The sequence below is a fragment of the Littorina saxatilis genome, linkage group LG8, assembly GCF_037325665.1.
Source record: "Littorina saxatilis isolate snail1 linkage group LG8, US_GU_Lsax_2.0, whole genome shotgun sequence".
Taxonomy (NCBI): domain Eukaryota; kingdom Metazoa; phylum Mollusca; class Gastropoda; order Littorinimorpha; family Littorinidae; genus Littorina; species Littorina saxatilis.
The window spans coordinates 38,899,239-38,908,968 of record NC_090252.1 but is presented as its reverse complement, the minus strand read 5'-3'; positions in this window follow the sequence as shown (position 1 = coordinate 38,908,968).

Below are 9,730 nucleotides of genomic sequence, written 5' to 3'. Positions count from 1 at the left end.
ACCCGGAGTTTACGAAACCAAACCTATGCACAGACACAATGTTTCAAAATGTCTCTCATAAAACCTCTTTGACATTTGGTTTAATACTGTACTTTTTACTCAACAGTAAAAACAAAGAACGTTTACGGCTTGCAAGTGTACTAACTATGCCAGTGAATAATCGCATGCGAAATCAGTTTAAATTGTTGCACAAGAAATGGGTTGATTAAAATCAACAAAGGTCAAAGCTGTGTTTTAATAAAAGAAGGGGCACAGACACATGTTTTGCATGGGCTACATATGTTGCAAAGTATTTGAAACGGCGGTATTACTGTATATACAGTGGTGTCCGTGTTGGACGGCAGATACCATTTGGACCAACCATGAGTGTTGGAACATTGCACGCGGGATATCTCGACAGGCACATTTTAGAAGAAACAATAATGAAAGTGACAACAAAAGTTTTTTCTCAAGCGAGGTGTCCGCAATCGGCATGGAATAGTTAACCTCTTTGTTTATCTACAGCGCTCGATCTGTTTTCCTGTTTTATTTGGTGTGTGTGTGTGTGTGTGTGTGTGTGTGTGTGTGTGTGTGTGTGTGTGTGTGTGTGTGTGCTGTGTGTGTGTGTGTGTGTGTGTGTATGTGTGTGTGTGTGTGCGTGCGTGCGTGCGTACGTGTTTGCGTGTGTGTGTGTGTGTGTGTGTGTGTGTGTTTGTGTGTGTGTGTGTGTCTCTAGTACAAATTGTATGAAAATGGCCTAGCCTGAAGTTTTAATCCTTGTAAAATAAAGTTCAGTGCAGTTCAGTTCAGCTCGCTAAATCATCGAGTTCCTCGCGGCGAGAATTGCATAAAAAATACCTTCTTGCCACACTCGCCAAATCTAGCTGTCCAAGAAACGGAGGACTGGCTGAACAAGAGCAGTACAAAACATTGAAAGGAGAAAGGCCCAGCGACTTCTGTAATTTAGGTCAGCACGCTTTTCGCGTGGAATTGCATAGTGTCCGCATACAGTACTAGGCAGTCTCTGGTTATACGGTAAAGAACATTTCGTTTCGATATGACAACACACTCATATTTCTGATGAAAGCAGCCAGTGAAAAATGACATGTAACGTTGTCATTTACACTTTGCACTCTCAAGCGGTGTTAATCAACACGACTCTCAATTAAGCATCCTCTGGTGTACGTCGCTTAAAGGCATATGTACGCGCTCCCGTGTTTACAAAGTGTAGTTTGCCCATAATCGATGTCAAACGCACCATAAGACCATATAATGACGATATGTCACCATGCGCGGACCATAATACATGCATTACAGCTTGTTCTAGCCTCTGAAAAAGTGAGGATGTCAACAAAGCCGCGGTGTTAGCTCCCTTGCATCAACGATACATGTGTTGCCAAATATATAAATAGGACGATCCAGATCAAAATGAAAATTAACATATCTCAACATTGAAGGGGTCCTAGACCACAATATTTTGCAGGGAACTTAATTTAGCATGTCTCCAGCTGTTGGTAAAGCAATTAGCGTGTATAGTCATCGAGTACATATGCCTTTAAGGAAGTAATGTGGGTGAGGTTTTGTTCCGGTATCTGATGAGACTGTTCATAGTCATGTACACAACTTAACACAAGACAAGGAGCGTGGTGACATCGCGTTAATATTATAGTATTCGTCCATGGGCCGAAACACCAACGTTCACTCACTTTGTACATGTAGTCAAGTTTTTACTAAATGTTTTAACATGGACGGGGAATCGAGACGAGGGTTGTGGTGTGTGTGTGTGTGTGTGTGTGTGTGTGTGTAGAACGATTCCAAGACAACTACTGAACCAATCTTAAGAAAACTTCACATGAGAGTTCCTGGACTGGGTGGCCGAGTGGTAACGCACTTGCGCTCGGAAGCGAGAGGTTGCGTGTTCGACCCTGGGTCAGGCCGCAATTTTCTCCCCCCTTTCCTAACCTAGGTGGTGGGTTCAAGTGCTAGTCTTTCGGATGAGACGAACAACCGAGGTCCCTTCGTGTACACTACATTGGGGTGTGCACGTTAAAGATCCCACGACTGATAAAAGGGTCTTTCCTGGCAAAATTGTATAGGCATAGATAAAAATGTCCACCAAATACCCGTTTGACTTCGAATAATAGGCCGTGAAAGGAGAATGTTCGCCTAATAGGCTTGAAGTTTGCTGGTCGATGTGAATGCGTTATATATTGTGTGTAAAAAATGTCTGTTTGTCTGTCTGTCTGTAAAAAATTCCATTTCAAACGGCAGAAATTAATATGTAAAGCGCGGAGAGCACAGTTGTGGTTCGCGCTATATAAGCTCCCCATAATAATAATAATAATAATAATAATAATAATAATAATAATAATAATATCCCCAGACTAATTTTTCCTTTTTTTGATGAATATCATTGATGACGTCATATTCGGCTTTGCGTAAAAGTTGAGGCGGCACTGTCACGCCCTCATTTTTCGATCAAATAGATTGGAATTTGAGTCTACTAATCTTCGACTCAGTCCGAACTATGGGATTGCATTTCAGCTATGAAGCTTACAAATTAAGTAATGAGTTTGGTCATTAAAAAGCTCAAAATTGTAATCAAAATGAATATGATTTCATCTTATTCTTTACTATCTCCTGAATCGAAAAATATGTAGTTGGGGCATGTTTACTCTGAAAATGTACTTACAATAAATGTTATGTTAATTAGGCAAAATTATGATTACAATTAAATTTTGAGTAATCGATCCACAAATAATTTCATCTTATTCTGTATCATTTCCTAAATCTAAAAATATATAGGTATGCCATGTATACTCTCAAAATGTGCTCACAATTAAAGAAAATAGGCACAACGTTGGCATTGCTTCGCGGAGCCGAGCGTGACCCGTCTCGGTCTTCTGCTGGCGAATAATTACTACATTTAGTCTCGGTGATGGCTGGTTGGCTCACGTAAGTGTAGCCTATGCGATGCTAACTTTTGCCTGTCTGTGCGTGCGTGCGTGCGTGCGTGCGTATGTATGAATGTATGTATGTATGTATGTCTGTCTGTGGTAGAAACTTTAACATTTGACTGAACACCGAAATACTAATTTTACCTGGTTATTATTTAAGCAACAGCTTCAAAGTATTGAAGCAATGATCAACATTTCGTCGGCACGTATGTAGTTAAAGTGTGTATCCAAAGAAAACGGGCAGTGGGTTTTTTTTTTTTTTTTTTTTGGGGGGGGGGGTTAAAAACAGGTGACTGGTTTGTGTCGTGTGTGGTATGTAGACCAGGTCAGGGGTCAAGGTTAGGTCAGATCGCGTGAAGGATTGTGGTATAGATACAGTTATCACCGAGCTGCAGTTCGCCGATTCGGAGAAGACGATTTTACATTGTTCGGTTTCGTAGCTCCAGAAAAATAGATTAAGAAGATACCAAAGGGGATTTCCTACAGGTTAATCTGCACAGCGTGTTTGCAGTGTCTGCGCGAGGAAGCGCAGCGCTGTCGAAAGCGCAGTGTCGATCTGACCATCTCAGGCAGTCGTGTCCCGGTAAGTAGGCTACAGACAGACAGATCTAGATCTAGTGTCTCGCACTCTTGCACCGTGTCACCTATGCTTACTGTGTGTGTGCATGTGTGACGGAGTGATTGAGTTTGTGTTACTGTTTGTTGATTTCTTACGTGAGCCTTGAAGGCTTCGCCTCTTGTTTCTCTTGTTTTTCATGTTGATCCTTTTAATTTCAACCTGACATATTGACTGAATGTTTTTATATCGCTTCAAGCGACTTTTCTTTCAATGCATTTGTATTTGTCATGGTGTATCACCCTATTTATGGGCTATGGCCTGAAATAAAACATTCCTGCGTCCTGAGTCCTGATTTTACACGAGTGGGTGTTTTATGTGTATGGCCGTTTTTACCCCGCCATTCTGGCAGCCCCACGCCGCTTTCGAGAAAAGCATGCTGGATAATGTTCGTGTTACTGTAACCCACCGAACTCTGACATGGAGTTCATGATCTTTCCGTGCTCACGTGGTCCTGTGCTTGCGTGTACACACAGAGGGGGATAAGGCATTAGTAGGTCTGCACACAAGTTGACCTGGGAGATCGGAAAAAGCCTTTACCCACCAGGCGGCCGCGGCCGGGATCTGAACTTGAAGGCACTTTGTGGAAGGGTCATGCATATATTGAAGTTTAGGTCCTCTAAATATGAAGAGATTATGTTGACAGATGTAGAAGTTATTAACATTGTTGTGGGTTGCATTGGTTATGGATCACTTTGTGTATGACCGTTTTCACCCCGCTTTGCAGGCAGCCATACGCCGCTTTCGGAGTTTCTTTACTGAACTGAGACAAATTCCACTTGAGCGACGTAATAATCTAAATGTGATTTTTTTTTATGATGACGAAGATGACAACGATGATGATGATGACGACGACGACGATGACGACGACGACGATGATGATGATGCGGAGGAGGAGGAGGATGTTTTTGTATCTCTGTCTTTCTGCCTGTCTCTCTTTCTGTCTGTCTGCCAATGTCAATCCACACAAGCAGCGATTATCTCCCTTTACAGGACACACGACGAATGACGTCAGGGAACCATCTCCAGTCGCTGTTCCAGGAGATACTTGGTTCTGCTGCTCCTGTCATGAACCTTCAGTGGTTAGACGTATCACGCGTGCAGCTGAAGCGTTTCAATTTTGGATCATTGCAGGGAGCGCGCTCTGTGCAGACGCTGAACCTTTCTGATAGCAGCCTGTCCACCGTTGTCGGTGAAGGGTTTCAGGTGTTCCCCCTCCTCCGTGTGCTGGACCTTCGTGGTTGTCCAGTCTTAGCGTTCAACCTGGACATTTTCCAGGGCCTGAAGAATCTGGGCACAGTGGACGCAGACAATCCCTGACTGTGTTGTAGACACGTGCTGCCCGCAGGCTTTGATACCTCGCGCTGTTCCTCTCCCTCCGCCATTGTTTCCACGTGCGAAGACCTGATTGGTCAGAGCTGGCACAGGGTGGTCGCCATGGTCACGTGCGCTGTCACGTGTGCGGGGAACGTGGTCAGCTTCTCGCTGCGCGTGCTGTGCAGATGGCGTAAACCCTGGTCAGCTTCCAGCGTGCTGGTGTCCCACCTGTCCCTGTCCGACCTGCTGATGGGTCTTCACCTGCTGGTCCTGGTTGTCGCTGACGCCGTGTTCAGGGGCAGCTACGTGCTGCGTGACGTGTGGTGGCGTCAGGGCGCGGCGTGTAGTGCGGCAGGCGTTGTGTGAATGGCGTGTAGCGTGGTGTCGCTAGCCCTGCTGTGTGTGCTGACCGTGCACTGCATGTGGACCCTGTACCGGCACACAGGCGTGCTGGCTAGCCCGGGTTCTGCTCACGCCTTGAGCGCCGGGCTGTGGGCGGTGGGGGTGCTTGTCGGCATCGTCCCGCTCCTCCCTGGCGCTCGGCACTGGGAGGTGTTCTCCAGCACGACTCTGTGCAGACCGCTGCTCCTTCACCACCGCCATCACCACGACGACGGCTGGCTGTTCGCCTCCACTGTTCACCTCGTCCCCAACCTGTTGCTTGGTGCCTTCATGGCTGGTGCCGGTCTCCTCATCCGTCTCAAGACTCGACATGGCGTCATCAATGACCAGGCTTTGGTCAGCGACCAGGATCAGACCCGTGTTGACACGTGTGGCCGGATGGTGGACATCGTGTTGATCAACGGTGTGTGCAGAGTGGCCACTGGGGTTGTGGGTCTTGTGGCATCCTTGGAGACGGGCGTAGACCGTGACGTCAGCGTGGCGGTGTCAATGATTGCGCTTCCTCTGACGTCAGCACTGAACCCCTGTCTGTACCTGCTGGCCGTTGCTTTTGGCATCGCGAGGAAAGAGCAGCATCGGCGACTCGTGCAGATCCTGTCGGCGCAAAAGCCGAAAACTTAAAACCCGCTTAGCAAGATGGTCAGGCCACTCAAGCTCCAAGATAACTGCTATCTCTTTGGTTTGTTCCAAGATACCCGCTCCTTTTATTGCATAGCTTAATAAACGTCTTCTTGATCTTCCTCGTTCGCGTCTAAAAGGCGTCTACTCCTGTGGACTTCATTGTCTACTATTATGTCTAAAATACCCTACACAGTTGTCTCAAGTGTTGGTGTTAGCTATGAACGGGGAATGAATGCGACGAGTGTTAAGTCAGCGTACGCTTGTGACGAGAGATTCGGGATGGACGTGAATTATTTTATAGTCGTGGTTGACTGGTTTTCGAATGACGTATGTGTGAGCTGTGTATGAATCGGTGGAGGTTAGGACAGCGTAGGGTGTGGTTGTGCAGTAGGCTATGCGAAAGAATAGTTAAAGCTGTGGTCTCTCTGTGACTATCCGGGGCTAGGTGTTGGAAAAGATAGGTCTGAGAATCATGTACCGAATTCTGTACAGCGAAGGCGACCTTGAAACCACACCTTCACTGCCTGCATGACCTTGACAGCTTCATTCAACGCTTTAGTTTTGCGCTGGTAACATCTTGTTTGCTCCCTCGGGGCTAAGTATAGTTTATTTTCAAGAGGGATTGATGCCTCTTAAGTAAGGCTTCTTTTCTATCTGTAATTGTAATAAAGTCGTGTTAACGTGCACTCTTTCTCGTTTGTTATATTTTCATTCTTCGTGGGTTTTTTTTTGTTTGTACATTTAGTCAAGCCGAAAAAGGGAGAGGTCTTAAATTGGGGGTGGGGTGGGGTGTTTTAAAAGGGGGGGGGGGGGGGGGTAGTTGTACATAGCACATCAATTACAGGAAAACAAACAGTTAACAACAAACATTAATGTTTTTAAATGTAACAAAACATAAGTCTGCAGGGTTAGCATCGAATTACTTCGACAGAATCTCGTTACACCTACGAACCGCATCTCTCGCTACGTCACTGAGTCGCTCATCGGTCATCGTGCTGTTACCGAAATACAAGTCTTTCTTGGTCTAAGCCTGATCTAGATGGATATATTTTATCAGATGTTATTAAAATGCAAAAAGAGTTGACATAATGATTGATAACTGAAAACATTAACAGCTAGGGGGTTGAGAATAATCCAATTAAAGGAGGGCTGTGGGCAGAAACCAAACCTATGCACAGACACAATGTTTCAAAATGTCCCTCAAAAAACCTCTTTGACATTTGGTTTAATACTGTACTTTTTACCCAACAGTAAATACAAAGAACATTTACGGCTTGTAAGTGTACTAACTATGCCAGTGAATAATCGCATGCGAAACCAGTTTAAATTGTTGCACAAGAAATTGGTTGATTAAAATCAACAAAGGTCAAAGCTGTGTTTTTGTTTTTTTAAGGGGGCACAGACACATTTTTTGCATGGGCTACATATGTTGCAAAGTATTTGAAACGGTGGTATTACTGTATATATACGGTGGTGCCTGTGTTGAAACGCGAATACCATTTGGACCAGCCATGAGTGTCCGCAATCTGCATAACCTCTTCATTTTTCTACAGCGCTCGATCTGTTCTCCTATTTTATTGTGTGTGCGTGTGCGTGCGTGCGTACGTGCTTGTGTGTGTGTGTGTGTGTGTGTGTGTGTGTGTGTGTGTGTGTGTGTGTGTGTGTGTGTGTGTGTGTGTGTGTGTGTGTGTGTGTGTGTGTGTGTGTGTGTGTGTGTGAATACCGGCTTCGCCGGGTAGCCGGCTTCGCCGGGAAGAAGTAGAGCCGAATACCCGGCTTTGCCGGGTACCCGGCGAAGACCGGCAGTGGCGCACCGTACGCCGGCTTCGCCGGATTGACGCCACATGAAGGAAGGGAGATAAACGCGCAAAACACTGGAGAAGATAAGGAGCGTTGTGGACAGTGACCTTCTAAAAATAGTAACGGGAATATGGATTGAGCGTTGTGGACAGTGACCTTCTAAAAATAGTAACGGGAATATGGATTGACGCCACACGAAGGAAGGGAGATAAACGCAAAACACTGGAGACGATAAGGATGAGTTACTGAAAATGGATCTGGGAAGATGAACAGAAAAACCAAAATCGGTTCAGCGCTGCGCGCTGAGAGCACGTGTTGAAAATTCTCATCGACCAGGTTGTGTCCGGGGTCTACCTGAATATGCCCACCAAATTTGAAGCAGATCCATCGAGATCTTTGGCCGTGCATCGCGAACACACACACACACACACACACACACACACACACACACACACACACACACACAGAGAAACCGTATATATATATATATATATATATATATATATATATATATATATAAATCCTAAAGCCTCCTTAGGTCGACCAATTGTCGACCTAAGGCCCCCATTTTACAACACTTTCGATTTAGGTCGACCGAAAATCGGTCGACCTAAGGTTTGGCCCCTTTTCTGCAATCCCATTGGACTGACAGCATCGACCCTATCGCTATCGAGAAGACAGTGCCCAAAGTGTCTTGTCTGTAAATGGCATCAATTTGGGATTTACCGTTTAGGAAAAAAATCAAAAAGTAATTTTGAGACTTATGTTGACCTTTGGAAAATGGGGTCTTTAGGGCAACTATGATAAATTGTCAAATATATTTTTATCTGAGAGTGTTCCTTGTAAAAAAAATGAGATTTGTGGGAATTTTGTTTTACTCGAAATAATGAAATACGTATCCCATTCGTGCTTCTTCTCGTTTTGCGAAACTTGTCTTTTGTGAAAAGATACACAATTCACACTATGAGCCATCACGGATCCATTGATCTTCAAATGGTTCGACCACAGTCAGACGAAATTTGACCTGCCGCCCTCATCGGAGATGTGAAAGGACGCCATTTTTTCTGATGTGCTCTGCTGGTAAACAACTTTTGATGACTTTATTTGATTGTTTTGCAATGTAAAATATATACGTAAGTAATTTGAAATACAATGCTGATCATAAGCCTGATTTTTACTTTCCACATCGCTCTCTCCACAACTCAGTCGAGTCAGTGCTGAGTGCTCTGATTCTGAACATTCGTTACATTGTCGAAGCGACGAAGGTGAACTTTCTGCGCATCGATTTCTTTCGATGTAAGCTTAATTGTAAGCGTTTAGTCTACCAACCCGAAGAACACATTTGCAAATTCGAGTAAAATATGTCGTGTGAAAACGTTCAGAGTGCTGTGTTTCATTTGGGTCTATAGAGTATAGTTTCTCACTCTCAGGTCACAGTGCAGCGAGTGCTGAGCTGCATGCTGACTTGTCAGTGACACTGACTGTCACTATAATGTCAGTGTTACAGAAGTTCAGCCACTGGTCATGGAAAATTAAAGTGTATTTATTGGTAAGGGAATTTGATAAACTTTTATGGGTTGATCTATGAACACTCCAGATGAAAGTCTTTAAACCGAGTCAAAATTGATGTGAACAAAAACATTCATTGTACTACAAAATTCTTCAAGTTCAACCGAATAAAACAAAAACCAGCACCCCTTTGTCACATTTGTGTTGGGAACACACTGACCACTAGCAATATCTGCAACTTGATAAGATGGTCACATGGGGGGGGGGGGGGGGGGGGGGGTGGACATGCACGTCTAGGCAACACAAAATCAGGGTTCCACACAGGCTCTGAGGTCAAGGGTATTCATACCCTTTCACCATAAAAGTAAAGGGTTTTCATACCCTTTCCTGATTGATCAAAGGGTATGGCATGTTGTCGGCGACTCTGTGTATTGCTTTGCTGTTTTACCAGGTTCTTGCATGTGCATGATGTCAATGTGTGCAGATTGCATTGTCAATTTGAGAGTGCTTTGAATAAAGGAAATAATTT